The 20,435-nt window shown below is 45.1% G+C and overlaps 1 protein-coding gene across 4 annotated transcripts in view; it reads left to right on the forward strand.

Annotated features, from left to right (window-relative positions):
* Positions 1-387: 387 nt before the first annotated feature.
* LOC116953167 (microtubule organization protein AKNA-like) overlaps positions 388-20,435 on the forward strand; it is an 86,717-nt gene continuing 66,669 nt past the window's right edge. For 2 of the 4 annotated variants that reach the window (XM_032973083.2, XM_032973085.2), the window contains exon 1: positions 16,203-19,910. The gene's annotated coding sequence lies outside the window, so the exon portion shown is untranslated. Of the gene's footprint in view, positions 773-13,509; positions 13,766-16,202; positions 19,911-20,435 lie in introns of those variants that run through there. The other 2 variants (XM_076074862.1, XM_032973082.2) reach the window with 2 other exon arrangements.

The raw sequence follows: 20,435 nt of genomic DNA on the forward strand, positions 1-20,435 counted from the left end.
CATGTGGCAGCTGCTACATTGGGCAGACGGGACGTAACATCAGTGTAAGACTAAAAGAACATCAGAGAAATATTAAATTATCTCAAACACAACTGTCGGCAGTGGCAGAACATGCTTGTCAACAAGGACACTCAATTGATTTTGACAATGTTGTAGTGGTGTGTAAAACTAATTATTACTGGCAAAAACTAATTAGAGAATCCATTGAAATTGAGAGGAACAAGAACAACTTTAATCGCTCTGACAGCTACCGGCTTAGTGCGGCCTGGAAGCGTATTATTAAATAATACACATTACATTTTGATTTAAAGAATTACTAATCTAAAACTCATTACAAATCATAACCAATGACTGATTACTAATCGATTATATAATTACAATATCCCCCTCCGCCTCTAATCTCTGCACCTGATATGAGTTAAGTGATGACGTCACCCTGCTGCTCTATATAAAACCGGGAGCAAGCGAGGGCTTTACCATTCTGGCGAATTGCCTGATGATGCTGGAAGTATTTACCAGCGAAACGTCGTACTCAAACTGTAAATGTGGATTCAATCTTCAACACACCGGTGGGCTAAAGTAGTGAATTATTTGTCTTTTGTCAACGTGACACCTTTTTTTGCTGATTGGCCGTGTCGGGTGGTGGAGGGTTACGACACATTTATAAATAAACGCGATCTAACCCAAAAACCGTTATTATGAATAATATTGGTCGCGAAAGCCTACGTGTTAAACAGGAGGAGGATGGTGATCGAGCGGTCTGAATCCCTTGGTGAGTAAAACGTTTCCCAGATGTGTAACTCTGATGATGATGGTGGTGGTGGGTGACGAGGCGAGGCGACGAAGACGCCGCCACTGTCGTCATCGTCACCCTCTCGACGACTCTTGGTGACTTGCGGAGCGCGTGCTGTGCGAGGAGCGGTGGTGCAGCGGTTAGCGCTACGCTGCGCCACGAACCCAGAGTTCGATTACCGCTCACGGCCTCAAATGAGTACCTGGTGCGGTGCGTAAACATCATCACTGGGGAGACAAAGGCGGCCGGGCGTGGTGCTGACCACCCACACCCCCCCCCCTCGTGTACCATTCCGGCCTTCAATAGGTGCTGCTCGCTAACAGCACTTGCCCCTTCAGTCTGTTACAGGCTACACGGGGGATCTTTGTCGTGTGTGTGTGTATCAGCAGCGTTGACAATTCGCACGGATTTACGTTCATCAACGTGCACACCGACTTGACGCACCGACTTGCCGTTGACGATTTAAAAGGACCGCGGTGTCGGCAAGCGCGGTGTGGCACACGCAAGGAGGCCCGAAAACGACACCAGAGCGGCCGGCAACAAACATCGCCACTCTCTTCGTATTTTGTAGAATGGATGCGAGCTTGCGTGACACACCTGTACGTGCAGTACGCGTCCCGAGTTGAGAAAGGTTACACCGTGTTTAGGAACTTGGAGGGGAAGGGAGGATGATGGTGATAATGGTTTTCCGGCTTTGGAGAAAATAAACTCGGAATGCGTCTGATCTCGGAAGCTCAGCAGGTTTGAGACTGGATGCAACTGGCATCATAGATGCATCGCCATGCATGACTGCACGGTTAAATGGGCGAGCGGGGACTACTGTATGGTTTGACAGCACGGGACAGCCCTACGTATGAATGTTGAACTTCATTCGCATCTAATGCCAACCGAGGCATGGCCATCATCACTGTTACTATTGTTATTTCTGTGTTCTTGCCACGTGCCTGGGGGGGAGTGGTGATGCAGCCGTGAGTGGACCACTGCCTTGTGGACTACCTGAGTTCCAGTCCCGTCCGGACGTAGCTGATAACAAACAACATCAAGTCTGCACTTACTAACGTGGACAGTACGGTCCCTTCGCCTGATGAAGGCCACTTGTGTTGTGGCCGAAACGTCGTGATTTTTGTTGTTTTATTTTTTACCTACGTGACTTTACGGAATAGAACCAAAGAGTGTGGTGAAGTATGGTCAAATACACCCCCCCCCCCTACCACGACCCGCACGGCGTGGAGAGGAGACCATCCAGCAGTGGATTAGCAAAACGTAACCGTACATGTACATTGGGTTTTATATGGACATTTCCAGGGCTTAATCTTTCATGACATTTTCCTGGGACCCCCCCCAAATCCCCAGACAACTGCCCCCTACCTCTGACAGGGGGTGGATATTTTTTTCCGGAGCTTAGCCTGGACAGCTCCATCTGAGGGAGTGTTCTGTGTGTGTGGCAGATTTTACTTGGCAACTGGGCGTGTGTCCCAAGACGCCTCACGTGCCCTGTCTTGCCACGACCACACGCGCGTCAACGTTTGGCATGTTCGACATGACGCTTATCGTTCAGACCCCCTGTACTTACACTCCTGGATGGAGGCTTCGTCTCCACGCCATGTAGACCGTGGAGGTTTTTTTGACGATACTTTATCTTGTTGGTCGGTACAGGTCGGTGAAGGTTAGTGAGGATCGGGGTTGCACAGTTATCGAACACCACTGGTTTGCCAAGGCTGGGAATCGAACCGTCATTAAAAAAAACAGTCGAGCTCAGTCCAGGCTTCACAGGATGAATACAATACGTATTATTGCTCAATTACAATTTCGACTGTCCGTTTAATATCCCACATATGTAATATGTTTGTACGGTTTTAGGGTACAAATTGTTTGGCAATTGTTAGAATACACGTACATTGTTATCGATGGAAGTTTTATTCATGAAAGGTCAGTCTTAAAATACAAAAATGCCCTTTATATTTACTTTTAGAAAACGCATTTAAAGAAAAAAAACCACTATGAGTCACGGCACTGCATAAAGACATTTGCGAGTTATGTCAAACTGCACAGTGTCGTCTCGCCAGACACACTGAAATGGGATTATTTTGGTTCAGGTTAAAGCCTGAAATGCTCGTCTGTGAAAAGCCCTGCTTTTCTTATAATACATTGAATACATGCACGGTCATATGCCCTATGCTCTTAGTTTACAGATGTGAATGGGTCCTGGTGGTTTCAGATTTTCCCTGACACCGGCGGTAACCGGAGATGTGTCCCGTTCACCTGAAATGCACGCTGTTTAGATTTTTTGTTATATTATTTCTTCAGTGCTGCCAGACCTATACAAACAAGACAATATAGTTTTCCACATTTTCAAACTGATATATTTTTTTGGCATAATCGTGTGTTGTACAATTGTGCCTAAAATGTGCAGGTAAATATATTGCAATACAGTAGCATCTATAATATACAGGTAAATATGCCGTATGACATTATATGAGGGATTGGCCAAAACATTTCATTTAGCTCTTCTAATGCATTACTGTATAGCCTTTGATAAAATGGCCCAAAATGCACAGATCTCATCAATGCTGAGTGGGGTTGAACCTGGATAGTGCCTGGATGGGTGGCCATGTGCATGTCAGTTTCTTGTAAGTGGCTTACGTGTAGGGGAAGCAGAGGGCAGTGTAGTGAAATTCATGACATCGCTCTTTACTTCTCGGCTCGACTAACCCACGTTGACTACTAGTGCGTTGAAGTATGGGCAGCTAATCCCAGCAGCTCACGTGGCACGGTGAGGCCCTCATCCTGCACTGGATAACAAAAATGACCAAACATATACAAGGTTTTATATTACTTGATACACTAGTAAAGAATACCGGTTTACCAAAAGATATTCCGAAACTTGCTGGCCATTGTTTAAATAACACTTCTTATGGAGAGGGGATTTCTTTAAACAAAAGGAAGGAGCAGCAATGGGTTCTCCTTTATCCCCTGCTATAGCAAATTTGTACATGGAAAACTTTGAAATAAGAGCACTTGCCTCGAGCACATTAAAACCATCCTTTTGGTTTAGATATGTGGATGACACTTTGGTTGTCTGGCCACATGGTAAAGATACACTTAATGATTTTCTAAATAATCTCAATGCACAAAACCCGGCTATCCATTTCACCATGGAAATGGAGGTGAATAACACACTCCCATTCCTAGATATTTTGCTTGGACATGGCTTAAACGGTAAAATAACACGCAGCGTTTACAGAAAGCAAACGCACACTGATGCCTATCTGAATACAGAATCACATCATCATCCAGCTCAGAAATCCTCTCTTATCAAGACGCTCATACATCGGGCTAAAACAGTGTCAGATGGTGAGAGTCTAGTGAGAGAGATTAAGCACGTTAAAGACGCACTACGACAGAATGGCTACAATAATGCTCAAATTAACAGAGCACTGAATGCCAAATCACGATCGCAAAGCAATACTGCTGAAAGCGACCAGATTGTTAAAACAATAAAAATTCCATACATCTCAGGAGTAACTGACAAATTAGCCCTTGTTTTGCAAAAGCAAAACATTACAGTAAGATTTGGTACAGTACACAAAATTCAAAAACTAGTATCTTGCACTAAAGGCGCATTACCTAAATTATCAACAGAAGGTGTCTATCGGATTAATTGTTTATGTGGCAGCTGCTACATTGGGCAGACGGGACGTAACATCAGTGTAAGACTAAAAGAACATCAGAGAAATATTAAATTATCTCAAACACAACTGCCGGCAGTGGCAGAACATGCTTGTCAACAAGGACACTCAATTGATTTTGACAATGTTGCAGTGGTGTGTAAAACTAATTATTACTGGCAAAGACTAATTAGAGAATCCATTGAAATTGAGAGGAACAAGAATAACTTTAATCGCTTTGACAGCTAAAGGTTTAGTGCGGCCTGGAAGCATATTATTAAATAATACACATTACATTTTGATTAAAGAATTACTAATCTACAACTCATTACTAATCATAACCAATGACTGATTACTAATCGATTATAATTACAATACCCCCCTCCGCCTCTAATCACTGCACCTGATATGAGTTAAGTGATGACGTCACCCTGCTGTTCTATATAAAACCGGGAGCAAGCGAGGGCTTTACCATTCTGGCGAATTGCCGACGATGTTGGATGTATTTACCAGCGAAACGTCGTACTGAAACTGTAAATGTGGATTCACTCTTCAACACACCGGTGGGCTAAAGTAGTGAATTATTTGTCTTTTGTCAACGTGACACTTTTTTTGCTGATTGGCCGTGTCGGGTGGTGGAGGGTTACGACACATTTATAAATAAACGCGATCTAACCCAAAAACCTTTATTATGAATATTGGTCGCGAAAGCCTACGTGTTAAAGAGAAATTACATATCCAAGGTAAATAACAACAGTGTTGGTAATGACCATTGGTGGTAGTAAAACAATAAAGACAAGATATTGAAATTGCCAGAGAGGGCCTCCCAAAGCTATGAACTACTATTTATTTTACCAGGTAAGGCCAACTGAGCAATATAGCCATTTGTTTTCAGATGTGACCTGCTATCACAAAATAGCTCAAATGAAGTGTTTCTAATTGTGGAGGGGGAAAACCGGAGGGACCAGGATAAAAATCCACACGACCACAGGGAGAGAGGCATGCAAACTCCAAATATCCAGCAGGCGTCAGGGTCGGGATCCTGTATGCCAGGTGCGAGAGTTAAATCTCACCTCCGTGGTGCATATTACCAACCCCGGGATCCCATCTAATCTAATCCAGTGCCAGTTGAGCTAATCGGAAGATTACTAGTTAACGTCCATGGATGGTGGTTAACTTAGCCCATTATCCCCTCAGGAAAGCTGAAATAAGTACTGCCTTTGGCTCCGCCACAGGAATGTGGAACTTCCACCACTGGCTTAGGGCTGCAAGCAGACGATGAGCTAAAGGAAATAACTTCACTAAATTTACTCATACCATGAGTGTGGTGAGCGGCATGTGGGGCTCATAGCGATAGCGTGGGGAGTGTGGTGAGTTGAGTGTGGTGAGCTTTGGAGTCTGGGGAGCGTGGTGAGCTGTGGAGTGTGGTGTGTTGAGTGTGGTGAGTTGTGTGGTGAGCGGTGGGGTGTGGTGAGCTGTGGAGTGTTGAGTTGTGAAGTGTGGTGAGTTGTGTGGTGAGCTGTGAAGTGTGGTGAGTTGTGTGGTGAGCTGTGGAGTGTGGTGAGTTGTGTGGTGAGCTGTGAAGTGTGGTGAGTTGTGTGGTGAGCTGTGGAGTGTGGTAAGTTGTGTTGTGAACTTTGGAGTGTGGTGAGCTGAGTGTGGTGACCTGTGGAGTGTTGTGAGCTGTGGAATGTGGTGAGCTGAGTGTGGTAAGTTGTGTTGTGAGCTGTGGAGTGTGGTGAGCTGTGGAGTCTGGTGAGCTGTAGAGTGTGGTGAGCTATAGAGTGAGGTATCTGTGCTTCTGTATCGCTGTGTATCTCCGTGTCTGTAACGTGGTAGTATCTCTGTGTCTGCGTGTATCTGCACAGACCAATTGCTCGTGGTTGCCAGGGCTCCTCTTTACTGCTAGTCCAACTTCGAGAGCGCTTGATTGAATATTTCTGCAGTCGTGTCCAGGTTATAGCGGACCTGAAATTCACAACTCACGTGATGACCGCGGCTTCTGTGACAACCCCATAGCCTTAATTATGAGTTTTATTTTTAAAAACATTGTAAACCATAGGATTTTAACACAGGTGTGTAAATAAAGCAGTGAACCAACCATGAAGAAATATCACAAGTGATTTTCTTCGGAAATAAATATTTATTGTAGTAGATAATAAATGAACATGTTTTTGTTATTATTATATATTTTTTTTTTCCCCCCAGTTTTATAACAGTTCTATCCCGATTTCGCTATTGCCGCCGAATCCAGCTTGGCAGGCTGGGAAGGCTCCAAGGGCTCGTTGTCTTCGCTGGGCCACCGCCGTCTTGGACACGTCTTCTTCCGGTCATCATGCTGCCAGCGAAGTCTTTCATCTTGCGGGGCCTCCCAGCGTCCTCCTTGCTGACGAGAAGCGTGCGGATAACCATCACCTGGGTTTGCACGCGGGACAAAGTCGCATTCTATTTCAGCTGCTGCAATCGTTCGGAGTTACGCACAGACCTGTGTATATTTCTACGACAGAACTGTGATCAGAATCACCGTCAGCTTCACAATGACAACTGTAACAATAGGCTCACGTGAATGCAGAACCATTTATGGATAGGGGAGGAATCCAGGGATGGAATGGACAGATATGTACACAGCTCAATTTCCAATCCAACCCAAAATTTATACGCATGGCATCTGATTAGCATTTTTCAGTTTCAGATCACGATAATCGAACTTGTATCTTCAAGAATGTGTGATGTATAATGTGTGATGCAGGAATGTACAATGCAATACCCAGTCAAACAATATTTGTTTCAATCTTGATTTGAAGCGTTCGTGACTGCAGGAATCCATTTTCTTTGGTTCTTTCGGTAAAAGTCACGTAGGTAGAAAAACAATAGATCACGAAGTTTCGATCGCAACACAAGCAATCGTCATCAGGTGGTCTTGCTGTGGTTGTCCCACCTGATGACGATTGCTTGTGTTGCGATCGAAACGTCGTGATCTATTTTTTTTCTACCTACGTGACTTTACCGAAAGAACCGAAGAGTATAATAAATATTCTTAGCTCTTTCGGTAAAGTCACGTTGAAGGGAAACAATAAAATAATAAAATATATATAAGTATATATATTATTGTTTATATATTACATATTTTATTGTTTCCCTTCAACGTGACTTTATAAAATAATAAAATATATATAAATATATATATTATTGTTTATATATTAAACAATATATTACAATAATATATTATATATATTCACGGGGAAACATTTATTATACTTCTTTTGTTCTTTCGGTAAGTCACGTAGAATGAGAATAAAATAATAAATTGATAAAATAAAATAACACAATAATATTCTCACGACGTTTCGGCCATAGCGGGAAATAGAGCCGCGGGACCGAAACGTCGTGAGAATATTATTGTGTTATTTTATCAATTTATTATTTTATTCTCATTCTACGTGACTTTACCGAAAGAACCAAAGAAGATGAATCATTGCAGACACGAAAGCTCTAAATCGAAATTTATTATACTTTTGATTTAAAGCTTTCGTGACTGCAGTAATTCATGTTCTTAGCTCTTTCGGTAAAGTCACGTTGAAGGAAAACAATAAAATATATAATATATAAACAATAATATATATTTCTATATATTTTATAAAGTCACGTTGAAGGGAAACAATAAAATATATAATATATAAGCAATAATATATTTATATATTTTTTATTATTTTATTGTTTCCCTTCAACGTGACTTTACCGAAAGAGCTAAGAATATGAATTACTGCAGTCACGAAAGCTTTAAATCAAAAGTATAATAAATATCGATTTAAAGCTTTCGTGACTGCAATGATTCATCTTCTTTGGTTCTTTCGGTAAAATCACGTAGAATGAGAATAAAATAATAAATTGATAAAATAAAATAACACAATAATATTCTCACGACGTTTCGGCCCCGCGGCTCTGTTTCCCGCTATGGCCGAAACGTCGTGAGAATATTATTGTGTTATTTTATCAATTTATTATTTTATTCTCATTCTACGTGACTTTACCGAAAGAACAAAAGAAGTATAATAAATGTTTCCCCGTGATCGTTTCTCACTGGGACTCATCGGTGGATCGCGAGCAACGAGCGTTGTGTTGTCGGCTGTGTGCGCCCCCAGTGTTGCGACTCACCCCACGCGGGTTCCTCCTTTGGAAATAGCGGGCCTTGGAATTGTAGACAAACGCCTTCCGCACCAATTGTGGGCTCAGGCCGCCATCACGCGGCTTCTGTTCTCAGAGCAACAGCCAAGATGCACAATAAGAGGCACACACACGCACTCCCGTTAACGATGTGGAATCTCTGGCATGCAAAAAAAAACTCTTCACGCTCCGTATTTCCAAATGGAGTTCAGAAACATTACTCGACGTACAGGTACGAACATTATTTATGCTAGCTCGTTGATTCCTAATTTGCTCGTATTATAAAACGTAAGAGGTGTTTCTTGAATAATTACACAACACTGCTCTGAGCAACACTTTACAACGAACTTTCCCTGCACACTTCTGAATCACGCCGTGCTGCGCGTCTGGCCATGATTTTAAACAAACGGAGCTCCGGGCATGCGCTCTGTCCGTCCCTCTCCCTGAACCGGATCTAATGACTAGCCAGGTGAAGTATGGCCAAAACTCCCCACCATCCCAGTCCGCACCCACATCACCCTCCGCGGCCAGAGGGACACAACGACTAAGTCACGATGTGTCACGTCGCCTCATCTGCTCACTAGCTAATGCGCCTGTCCGATGCCGTGCCAGCAACATCCGAATAGAGACCTGTTATAGGCCTCGCACATTCTCCTGCAGGCCCCGCGGCTCTGTTTGCCGCTACAACTTGCTGACCCGCCCATACTGGACGTCTGTGAAAGACTAAAACAGCCTCATAGCTTATCGGACTGCTCCAGTCTCAAGAGAGATTCTGACGCTGTTCAGGTCCCCCGTACCTGCCTCCAAAACGGGGTTGGGTTGGTTCGGGTGGTGGTGGTTGTAGAGGGGGAGTGTGCAGGGGAGGTAGCGGAGGGGGGCAGCGGAGAGGGGTAGCGGAGGGGGGTAGCGGTGGGGATAGTGGGGGGGTAGTGAGGGGTAGTGGGGGGGTAGCGGAGGGGGTAGTGGGGGGTAGCGGGGGCGCAGGGGAGTAGCGGGGGAGGCGGCCTCAAATCGACCAAAATGCCCTCCGGGATCGATCTACTGTATACAAATTTGATATTAACTTATTTTAAAGTTGACCGCTACCCCCACGCTAAAGTGTTATTTGACTGTTGTAGTGCGGCGGTGCGATGAACGTACCTTGCGTGCCCAAATCCACGCGATCACTTGCACTGCACTGAATCCCGTGCTGATTGCGGAGATGACGGTCGACAAGAGGCTATGTCGGTGCTGCTCTCGCGGCTCCGGCGGTGGTTGAATGTCGCACGGCCTCTGCTCGGCGGGGACGTCTTCTCTCTCGTTGCTGTCCGGTATCGATTGGCTCGGAAAATCGGTCGAAGCAAAGTCGGCATATGCCATGGGGGCATTGCCACCAAGATCATCGGGATTTCCAAGAGGAGCAACATTGCCACCAAGATCATCGGGATTTCCAAGAAGAGCAGCACTGCCACCAAGATCATCGGGATTTCCAAGAAGAGCAGCACTGCCACCAAGATCATCGGGATTTCCAAGAGGAGCAACATTGCCACCAAGATCATCGGGATTTCCAACAAGAGCAGCACTGCCACCAAGATCATCGGGATTTCCAAGAGGAGCAACATTGCCACCAAGATCATCGGGATTTCCAAGACTAGCAGCATTGCCACCCAGGTTATCGAGATATCCAATCAGGGAATTAACCCCCAGGTGATCGCTCACCTTTAGTATGGAGGGTGGCAGCCAGATGGCCGGCTCCATCACCCCTTGCCAAGTGACAAATCCGACTAAAGACGCCATCGTGAGCATCACTTGGTACGGGTTGCATCTGGACACATCCATCTTTGCCGTTCGATCGCGATCACAACAGCAGAGAGCGGCTGCACTGCTCCTCCTCGTAAGACTCGACTGTGGCCCACGTGTTCAACCACGTGGGGTGGTCACGTGGCCCACTGGTTCGTAACGACAGTCCACGGTTGGAACCCAACGGGCCGCCCCGTAGCCATGGCAACGGGAGGTTGTCCACTCCACTGGCGAGTGTCTGTGATCTATTATTATAAAAATAATAATAGATCACAACGTTTCGATCGCAACACAAGCGGTCATCCTTAGGAGGAAAAAAATAATCCAGCAGTTGAACTGCTGAACGAGCAGTTCCACTGTTTCAACCTTGTTGTAACAGCTCTTAAAACAAGGTTGTAACAGCTCTCTCGCTGTTACAACAAGGTTATAACCTTTATCACCTTGTAACAGCTCTCTCGCTGTTACAACAAGGTTATAACCTTTATCACCTTGTTGTAACAGCTCTCTCGCTGTTTTTTCCGCCTGAGAACGGCCGCTTGTGTTGCGATCGAAACGTCGTGATCTATTATTATTATTATTATTTTGTTTCTACCTACGCGACTTTACCGAAAGAACCAGAGAGTAATGGCCCATTGATTTACATATTTTTTAAAATCAAGATCATCCTAGTATTGTGTGTGCACCCCTTCCGTTTTCGTTCTCTTTGTCACCAACGACCGTGAATGGAGACTGAACACGCAACAATGGTGCCAAGTGAACAACGTTAATACGCATTCACAAAGAGAATTGATACTTTCTCAATAAAGATGGAATACCGCACACACATTGGAATGATGTTGCCGTGGTGTTGTTCGTTCCCGCATTCGACTGGCAAATGCGGTGGTTGCCAGTTCGATCTAGCGGCGCGGCAGTTGATCCTCACCCCGCCTCTGTCAGCCCCAAAAGTTTGAATGGTAAACGCCACTCAATCACCTGGCTCTTACCAGTTTGGATATTCAATTTAAGATGATCGGTTTTTATCGTCAATAAAAAAATACAGCTCAGGTGGTGCCGAAATCACTTGGTGGGTAGCGAAATGAACTTGAAATCCAGAGGTCACCACCGGTTAGAGATCTCGGTGCGGTGTTTGAAAGAACGGGGCAGGTTGCTTAAATCCTCATCGCCACTCTCCACCTCGCCGCGTAAATCTGTTGTGCACAGTTAGTCGATTGTCAGGTCGCGTGCGGTGTGGTCAAGTCTGAGTACTCGCATCTCTTACAAGATGTCTGGCCCGCATGGAGGAGCAGGCCAAAACACCATCTAGGTAACTGACTCGATCTCCATTACTGTAGGGCCTTCTGCCAGCATTGGCATGAGCCACCGATTGTAAGGATCCGCCAATTTATCTTTTACATTGTAGCCTCATTTTATATAAGGCTTCAGTTAGTGTTAGGATTAGGATTATGTCTGCGGTCGGTTAGCGTTAGGTTAGAGCTAGTTTAGGGGTAGGTTACGGTTAGGTTAGAGTCAGGATAGGCTCGGGTTAGATTAGGGTGAGGTTAATGAAGAAGACTTTAACTGATCCACATGGGTTCTGCTCTCCACTTGCTTGCCATATGCGCCCCCTGCTGATGCCTTTCTGCAGCGCAAAAGTTGTGAAAATAATTAAAGGTGATATTCTTTGGGTCTTTCGGGAAAGTCACGTTGATAGGTTCAAAGGAAATAACCTAAAAATTACATTATTAAAACTACGACGTTTCGATCGCAACACAAGCGTGATGACGAACGTTTGTGTTGCGATCGAAACGTGGTAGTTGTTATTTGTTGTTATTTTCTTTTAACCTATCTCCGTGACTTTACCGAAAGACCCAAAGAATATGAATTCCTGCAGTCACGAAAGCAATAAGTGAACAATAAAAGGTAATTGAAACAAACTGAGCTATTCATAATAAAGGTTTTTGGGTGAATAATAAATTTATCATGAATAATATTGGTCGCGAAAGCCTACGTGTTAAACAAACTGAGCTATAAAGGTATTTTTCAGAAGCGACCTGACTATCACGAATGATAGTTCAAGAAAGTGGCCGATCACGTGGACATGTGTAGCAGCTAAATTCTCTAAACGCACGTTTATAAATTGTGTTAAGAACACTGAAAGACATTAGTCTACCCAATGGTGATGATGGCCATGATCAGGATGGCATTAGGTGCGAAAGTAGTGGTCCCCGCTCGCCTATTTAACCGTGCAGTCATGCATTGTGTTGAGTCTATGATGCCAGTAGTATCCAGGCTTAAACCTGCTGAGCGTGGTGAGCTGTGGAGTGTGGTGAGCAGTGGAGTGTGGTGAGCAGTGGAGTGTGGTGAGCTGTGGAGTGTGGTGAGCTAAGAGTGGTGAGCTGTGGAATGTGGTGAGCTGAGTGTGGTGAGCTGTGGAATGTGGTGAGCTGAGTGTGGTGAGTTGTGTTGTGAGCTTTGGAATGTGGTGAGCTGAGTGTGATGAGTTGTGTTGGGAGCTGTGTAGAGTGGTGAGCTGTGGAGTGTGGTGAGCTGTTTAGTGTGGTGAGCAGTGGAGTGTGGTGAGCTGAGTGGTGAGCTGAGTGGTGAGTTGTGGAAAGTGGTGAGCTGTGGAGTGTGGTGAGCTTAGTGTGGTGAGCTGTGGTGAGCTGTGGAGTGTGGTGAGCTGAGTGGTGAGCTGTGAAGTGTGGTGAGCTTAGTGTGGTGAGCTGTGGAGTGTGGTGAGCTGATTGGTAAGCTGAGTGGTGAGCTGAGTGGGGTGAGCTGAGTGGTGAGCTGTGGAGTGTGGTGAGTTGTGGAGTGTGGTGAGCTGTGGAGTGTGGTGAGTTGTGGAGTGTGGTGAGCTGTGGAGTGTGGTGAGCTGAGTGGTGAGCTGTGGAGTGTGGTGAGCTGAGTGGTGAGCTGTGGCGTGTGGCGAGCTGTGAAGTGTGGTGAGTTGTGGAGTGTGGTGAGCTGAGTGGTGAGCTGTGTGGTGAGCTGAGTGGTGAGCTGTGTGGTGAGCTGAGTGGTGAGCTGTGTGGTGAGCTGAGTGGTGAGCTGTGTGGTGAGCTGAGTGGTGGTGGGGCTGCTCGAGGCCCCCTGTAAGGGCGGAGAGGGGAGGAGGGTGCCCTGCGTCTCGTCGCCACGGCAACCCGCGCTGTCGCGCTCAGCCAAACAACGCGCCCGCTGCCTCCACTCACTCTCAGCCGGAGACTCAAAAAGTTCACTTCTTGCTGTTTTTAATTAACCATTATTGTTATTATCGTCGTCGTCGTCGTCATCGATCAATCCAAGGAAATCCTAGGCAGCGTTATCGCGATCGAAACAGTCGTCTTTGACAGCAGCAGCAGCAGGAGGAGGATGGTGATCGAGCGGTCTGAATCCCCTGGTGAGTAAAACGTTTCCCAGATGTGTAACTCTGATGATGATGGTGGTGGTGGGTGACGAGGCGAGGCGACGAAGACGCCGCCACTGTCGTCATCGTCACCCTCTCGACGACTCTTGGTGACTTGCGGGGCGCGTGCTGTGCGAGGAGCGGTGGTGCAGCGGTTAGCGCTACGCTGCGCCACGAACCCAGAGTTCGATTACCGCTCACAGCCCAACACCCGTGACGATTATCTGAACCGGTCCTGGGCCTCGCCTAGGTCTACTCGGCCTCAAACGAGTACCTGGTGCGGCGCGTAAACATCGTCACTGGGGAGACAAAGGCGGCCGGGTGTGGTGCTGACCACCCACACCCCCCCCCCCCTCGTGTACCATTCCGGCCTTCAATAGGTGCTGCTCGCTAACAGCACTTGCCCCTTCAGTCTGTTACAGGCTACACGGGGGATCTTTGTCTTGTGTGTGTGTGTAACAGCAGCGTTGACAATTCGCACGGATTTACGTTCATCAACGTGCACACCGACTTGACGTTGACGATTTAAAAGGACCGCGGTGTCGGCGAGCGCGGTGTGGCACACGCAAGGAGGCCCGAAAACGACACCAGAGCGGCCGGCAACAAACATCGCCACTCTCTTCGTATTTTGTAGAATGGATGCGAGCTTGCGTGACACACACCTGTACGTGCAGTACGCGTCCCGAGTTGAGAAAGGTTACACCGTGTTTAGGAACTTGGAGGGGAAGGGAGGATGATGGTGATAATGGTTTTCCGGTTTTGGAGAAAATAAACTCGGAATGCGTCTGATCTCGGAAGCTCAGCAGGTTTGAGCCTGGATACTACTGGCATCATAGACTCATCGCCATGCATGACTGCACGGTTAAATGGGCGAGCGGGGACTACTGTATGGTTTGACAGCACGGGACAGCCCTACGTATGAATGTTGAACTTCATTCGCATCTAATGCCAACCGAGGCATGGCCACCATCACCGTTACTATTGTTATTTCTGTGTTCTTGCCACGCGCCTGGGGGGAGTGGTGATGCAGCCGTGAGTGGACCACTGCCTTGTGGACTACCTGAGTTCCAGTCCCGTCCGGACGTAGCTGATAACAAACAACATCAAGTCTGCACTTACTAACGTGGACAGTACGGTCCCTTCACCTGATGAAGGCCACTTGTGTTGTGGCCGAAACGTCGTGATTTTTGTTGTTTTATTTTTTACCTACGTGACTTTACCAAATAGAACCAAAGAGTGTGGTGAAGTATGGTCAAATACACCCCCCCCTACCACGACCCGCACGGCGTGGAGAGGAGACCATCCAGCAGTGGATTAGCAAAACGTAACCGTACATGTACATTGGGTTTTATATGGACATTTCCAGGGCTTAATCTTTCATGACATTTTCCTGGGACCCCCCCCCCAAATCCCCAGACAACTGCCCCCTACCTCTGACAGGGGGTGAATATTTTTTTCCGGAGCTTAGCAGGACAGCTCCATCTGAGGGAGTGTCCTGTGTGTGTGTGGCAGATTTTACTTGGCAACTGGGCGTGTGCCCCAAGACGCCTCACGTGCCCTGTCTTGCCACGACCACACGTGCGTCAACGTTTGGCATGTTCGACATGACGCTTATCGTTCAGACCCCCTGTACTTCCACTCCTGGATGGAGGCTTCGTCTCCACGCCATGTAGACCGTGGAGGTTTTTTTGACGATACTTTATCTTGTTGGTCGGTACAGGTCGGTGAAGGTTAGTGAGGATCGGGGTTGCCCAGTTATCGATCACCACTGGTTTGCCAAGGCTGGGAATCGAACCGTCATTAAAAAAAACAGTCGAGCTCAGTCGAGGCTTCACAGGATAAATACATTACGTATTATTGCTCAATTACAATTTCGACTGTCCGTTTAATATCCCACATATGTAATATGTTTGTACGGTTTTAGGGTACAAATTGTTTGGCAATTGTTAGAATACAAGTACATTGTTATCGATGGAAGTTTTATTCATGAAAGGTCAGTCTTAAAATACAAAAATGCGCTTTATATTTACTTTTAGAAAACGCATTTAAAGAAAAAACCCACTATGAGCCACGGCACTGCATAAAGACATTTGCGAGTTATGTCAAACTGCACAGTGTCGTCTCGCCAGACACACTGAAATGGGATTATTTTGGTTCAGGTTAAAGCCTGAAATGCTCGTCTGTGAAAAGCCCTGCTTTTCTTATAATGCATTGAATACATGCACGGTCATATGCCCTATGCTCTTAGTTTACAGATGTGAATGGGTCCTGGTGGTTTCAGATTTTCCCTGACACCGGCGGTAACCGGAGATGTGTCCCGTTCACCTGAAATGCACGCTGTTTAGATTTTTTTGTTATATAATTTCTTCAGTGCTGCCAGACCTATACAAACAAGACAATATAGTTTTCCACATTTTCAAACTGATATATTTTTTTGGCATAATCGTGTGTTGTACAATTGTGCCTAAAATGTGCAGGTAAATATATTGCAATACAGTAGCATCTATAATATACAGGTAAATATGCCGTATGACATTATATGAGGGATTGGCCAAAACATTTCATTTAGCTCTTCTAATGCATTACTGTATAGCCTTTGATAAAATGGCCCAAAATGCACAGATCTCATCAATGCTGAGTGGGGTTGAACCTGGATAGTGCCTGGATGGGTGGCCATGTGCATGTCAGTTTCTTGTAAGTGGCTTACGTGTAGGGGAAGCAGAGGGCAGTGTAGTGAAATTCATGACATCGCTCTTTACTTCTCGGCTCGACTAACCCACGTTGACTACTAGTGCGTTGAAGTATGGGCAGCTAATCCCAGCAGCTCACGTGGCACGGTGAGGCCCTCATCCTGCACTGGATAACAAAAATGACCAAACATATACAAGGTTTTATATTTCGCTTAGCTGTGATCATTAACGTCACCGTGTTATTTATCTTCAGGTCAATTCGCTGAGCCCACGTGTGCGTGGCAACTGATAACCAAGGCTCTTTGTTAAAATCCACACATTCATTCGGGTTTGCATAATGTTTCTGTCATTGTAGTGTACATTACTGCATGGTGTACGTATACGTGCCACCTACCACAATCAGTGGCGTGTACAGTCATGCCTTGGTGCCACATAGACACCACTGCTTGTGTATAACTCAGTAATGCAGAAAATTACATAATCACTGACCCTGAAATGCCAAGGGATAAGCATTTGTATATAAATATATTGTTGCATGACAAGAGCATGAAAGAGGCTGACAGCTTTGGAAGGCATTCATCCAGCACTGCACTGGTTATGGTTGATATGATATATTATTATGGTTATGCATATTCAATACACAATTATATTGTGTTTATAACCTTTTTCAGCCAGCAATGTGAATTGTAAAACTATTCCTTGGCATTTACTGGACACTCAATTAGTCATCTGGCCGAACCTAAGACTAAATTACCCTGAATGTGCCTGATCACTAAGATCTCAGAAGATAAGCTAAGTTAAGGCTGGTTAGTACTTAGGTGGGAGACTTACTCGGAATAACAGGTGTTTGTAGGCTTGGGCTTTGATATGGCCAGAATCCATTGCATTACAGCAATGAATCGTTGAAGGTTTCTGAGCAGAGCGTTGAGTGGTATCTCCTCATGCTCATTATTTTTTTCTGGTACTCCAGTTTTTCCCTTATATCAAACTAGCCTTTTGCCCGTCCAAGGACGGGTGTATTGCAGTAAATCTGAAACTTTCAAGCGAAAATCAGACCGCGACGTGATATTCATTGCATAAATTCGTGTGCAATTTGTAAGGCCGCGGTAACACAGACTTATTTCATTGAAAGTTTACAATCCCTTGTTCATCATGACGTCTTTTTACTTCTATGTCTCAACAGCGTTACGGAGATCACGTGATGACGTGAGGGTTCTGCCTTTGTAGTGAGGGCTGTCAGTTGACGCCGAGGAGGGGGGGAGGAGGCGCCTCGCCCCCCCATGTGGAGTGACGTCACTCGATAATTAATATTAATGGTCGGGGGTGTCCATTTGGAGGACGTCACCATGTTCATGATTATTAATGAGGGGGGCTGGCCGACGTGGAGTGACGTCACACGCGGGGCACACAGACATTCTTGGCTCATTATAGTTGTAAATATCCCTTGAGCGAGGATCCTCATGAAGACAATCGTTTTGAGGTTTGGTGAGAGGCATTCTTGGCTAAATAAAGGGCATTCTTACACACTTGTGGCTGGTAGAATAAAACACTTTATATTAATATTACTTGCAATTGCACTGCCTTTCAATCGGATGCTGCCTGTAATGGTTAGCACAGAGGGGACTGTCCATTCCGCCAGCAGTGGTATGAGCAAGCAACTTGAGGGGCTGCACCTTTAACTTGTTTACTTTTTAAAATGGTATTTGGAGTAAAATATTCCTTCAGATGTTTATGCCACTGCTCTGTCCCATCATGCTTGTGTCTTTACTGTATTGAATGTACATCAGAACTTCCTGGTTTTTTATATGTTGGCCAAATCACATTTTTTTCTATCAAGTACATACTGTATATCCCACAAGTAAAGACATTGTTACGGTCATTAAGAGCCTTACCCACAGACATACTATAGTACAAAATATCATGTGGAGAATGGAATGTGCTGCTTTTGTATAGTGTACTGTTATGTATAATCATTGGCGTTTGTGTTCAATACAAAAAGTCATTCCAATTTCCTTTCAGTTGATGTTGTTATGGTGCTTTTATACAGTATTTGTTATGCATGCAGGATTTCCCTGGAACTTTTTAATACTGGCAAATGGCCAGATACCAAACGTATTACAAATTACCTTGTGTTCAAATATCGTCTTCCTATAATTATTGAGGGAGTTTTAATACATCTGTAACGAGATCTTTAAAGCATTTGTCAACTGTACAGATAGATTGTAGGAATAATCAAATACACAAGTACACTAAGTTATTAATCACCACACGTGAATAACATATGTTACACACATTCACAAGACTCAATATTCATGGGCTATTCTTTGAAGAGGGATATAGTTTCAGTTGATCAAGGGAGTTAACTGCTGCTGGTCATAGGACCATGGCACAGTGTCATACAACAGAGCATAACTTCTCTTTCCCGAGGTGATTTGGGGGACGAATATCGCACCTCCGATCAGCACGCTTGGCGACGTACGATGCGAAAGAATTTCCACACATTTATGGCGGATCCTAATAACCGCAATGTAATCCGAAAAGGTATTCCACTCATGCGCGAAAAATGTCAGATAACCAACAAATAATAGGGTACATTTTCCGGACAACTCCTGGATAATAAAATTGTGGATAATGTGAAGCGCCCCCAAGCTGCAGGATGGGATATAATTCTGGATAATAGGAAGACTAAGGGTGCAGACCAAACAGCCCCCACGGATATTAGGAGCTGTGGGTAAAAGGTACGCAGATAATCAGACTATATTGGAGGAATCCGATGAGCTATAAAGCTCGTTTTCACAGATATGCAGTAGATGTCTGCTGCAATGCAACCTGGCAGCGTGATCTTGTTTAAAGTGGGAGGGTGGAGGCATAAGAACAATCAACTTCAAACAATCTTAAAGCAATTTTGTTTTTTAAATAGCTGAGCCTATACGTGTATGTTCATTCACTGATTTGAAAACAGATGCAACGTGGAAACATATCTTCTTGGTTTCAGGTGTTTTGAATTGGCAAACGTTGAGGAAAAGCCACCACTGGTGATACATATTGTACTGGCATTTTTTAAACTTGAATATTATAATTAAAATTGGATCTGAGTATCCCCCCCCCTCCGTGACGCTACAGGACTGAGTCAGTACTGTGGCGTTATGGGTAACTGTGAAAAATCGTCCAGCACACTTCCTGTGCCTTGACCATAATGCCACTTCTCTTCCTCAATTTTGGTGGAGGAAAGAGCTGTGTGTACCGCATCCGTTGTGAAATTTACAAACGCCACTTACAGTGGTAGTGTCTCGTAAAAACTTAAGTGCGTGCACTCTACGGTTCAATAAATGAAGTATTTTCTTTGGGTGGATTAAAGTGATGGCAAGGCCTGTCATGTTAAGCAATATCTGTCAGATAACGGTTGTACAATAAAACGGAACGTTCCCGACAAAAAACAAGCCACTCATGTAAGTTACTGCTTCTGTGATACTATCAGTACTGCTATATACTACTGCACATATATGTATAACAATCAATAGATTTCATGAATATGATATAATCTGTAATGCAATTGCAATTACTATACAGTAATGTACAATTGTTAGTACTCAACTGGAACATACGTATGAAACAAGCATGGGTTCTCTAACAAACCCCAACGTGCGTTTGTCCGTTAGTATTTAATGTGCGACGATCGTGGCACTATTAGTGTCAGGCTCGCAGGAAGCAGCACGTCCGTAAGCCATGATATGATACAAAAGGGGCTTGGATAGCTGTGCTCCAGGGTAGCTTGTGGAGAACCCTGAGATCAATTTAGCCAGTGTTCTCCAGGGTGGAAACCCAACTTTGCTCATTGGATCAACTTCACGAGAGTTAATGTGTGCACCCTTTTTACAGACAGACGGGCAGATGGAGCTAATGCGCTTAAGCATTAGGGCTGAGAAGTATAAAAAAAGGCATGCAATGATTCACACCCGCTCGAGATTAATCAA

This window comes from Petromyzon marinus, chromosome 50, assembly GCF_048934315.1.
Source record: "Petromyzon marinus isolate PM22_M1 ecotype Great Lakes invasive population chromosome 50, UKy_Petmar_22M1.pri1.0, whole genome shotgun sequence".
Lineage (NCBI taxonomy): Eukaryota > Metazoa > Chordata > Hyperoartia > Petromyzontiformes > Petromyzontidae > Petromyzon > Petromyzon marinus.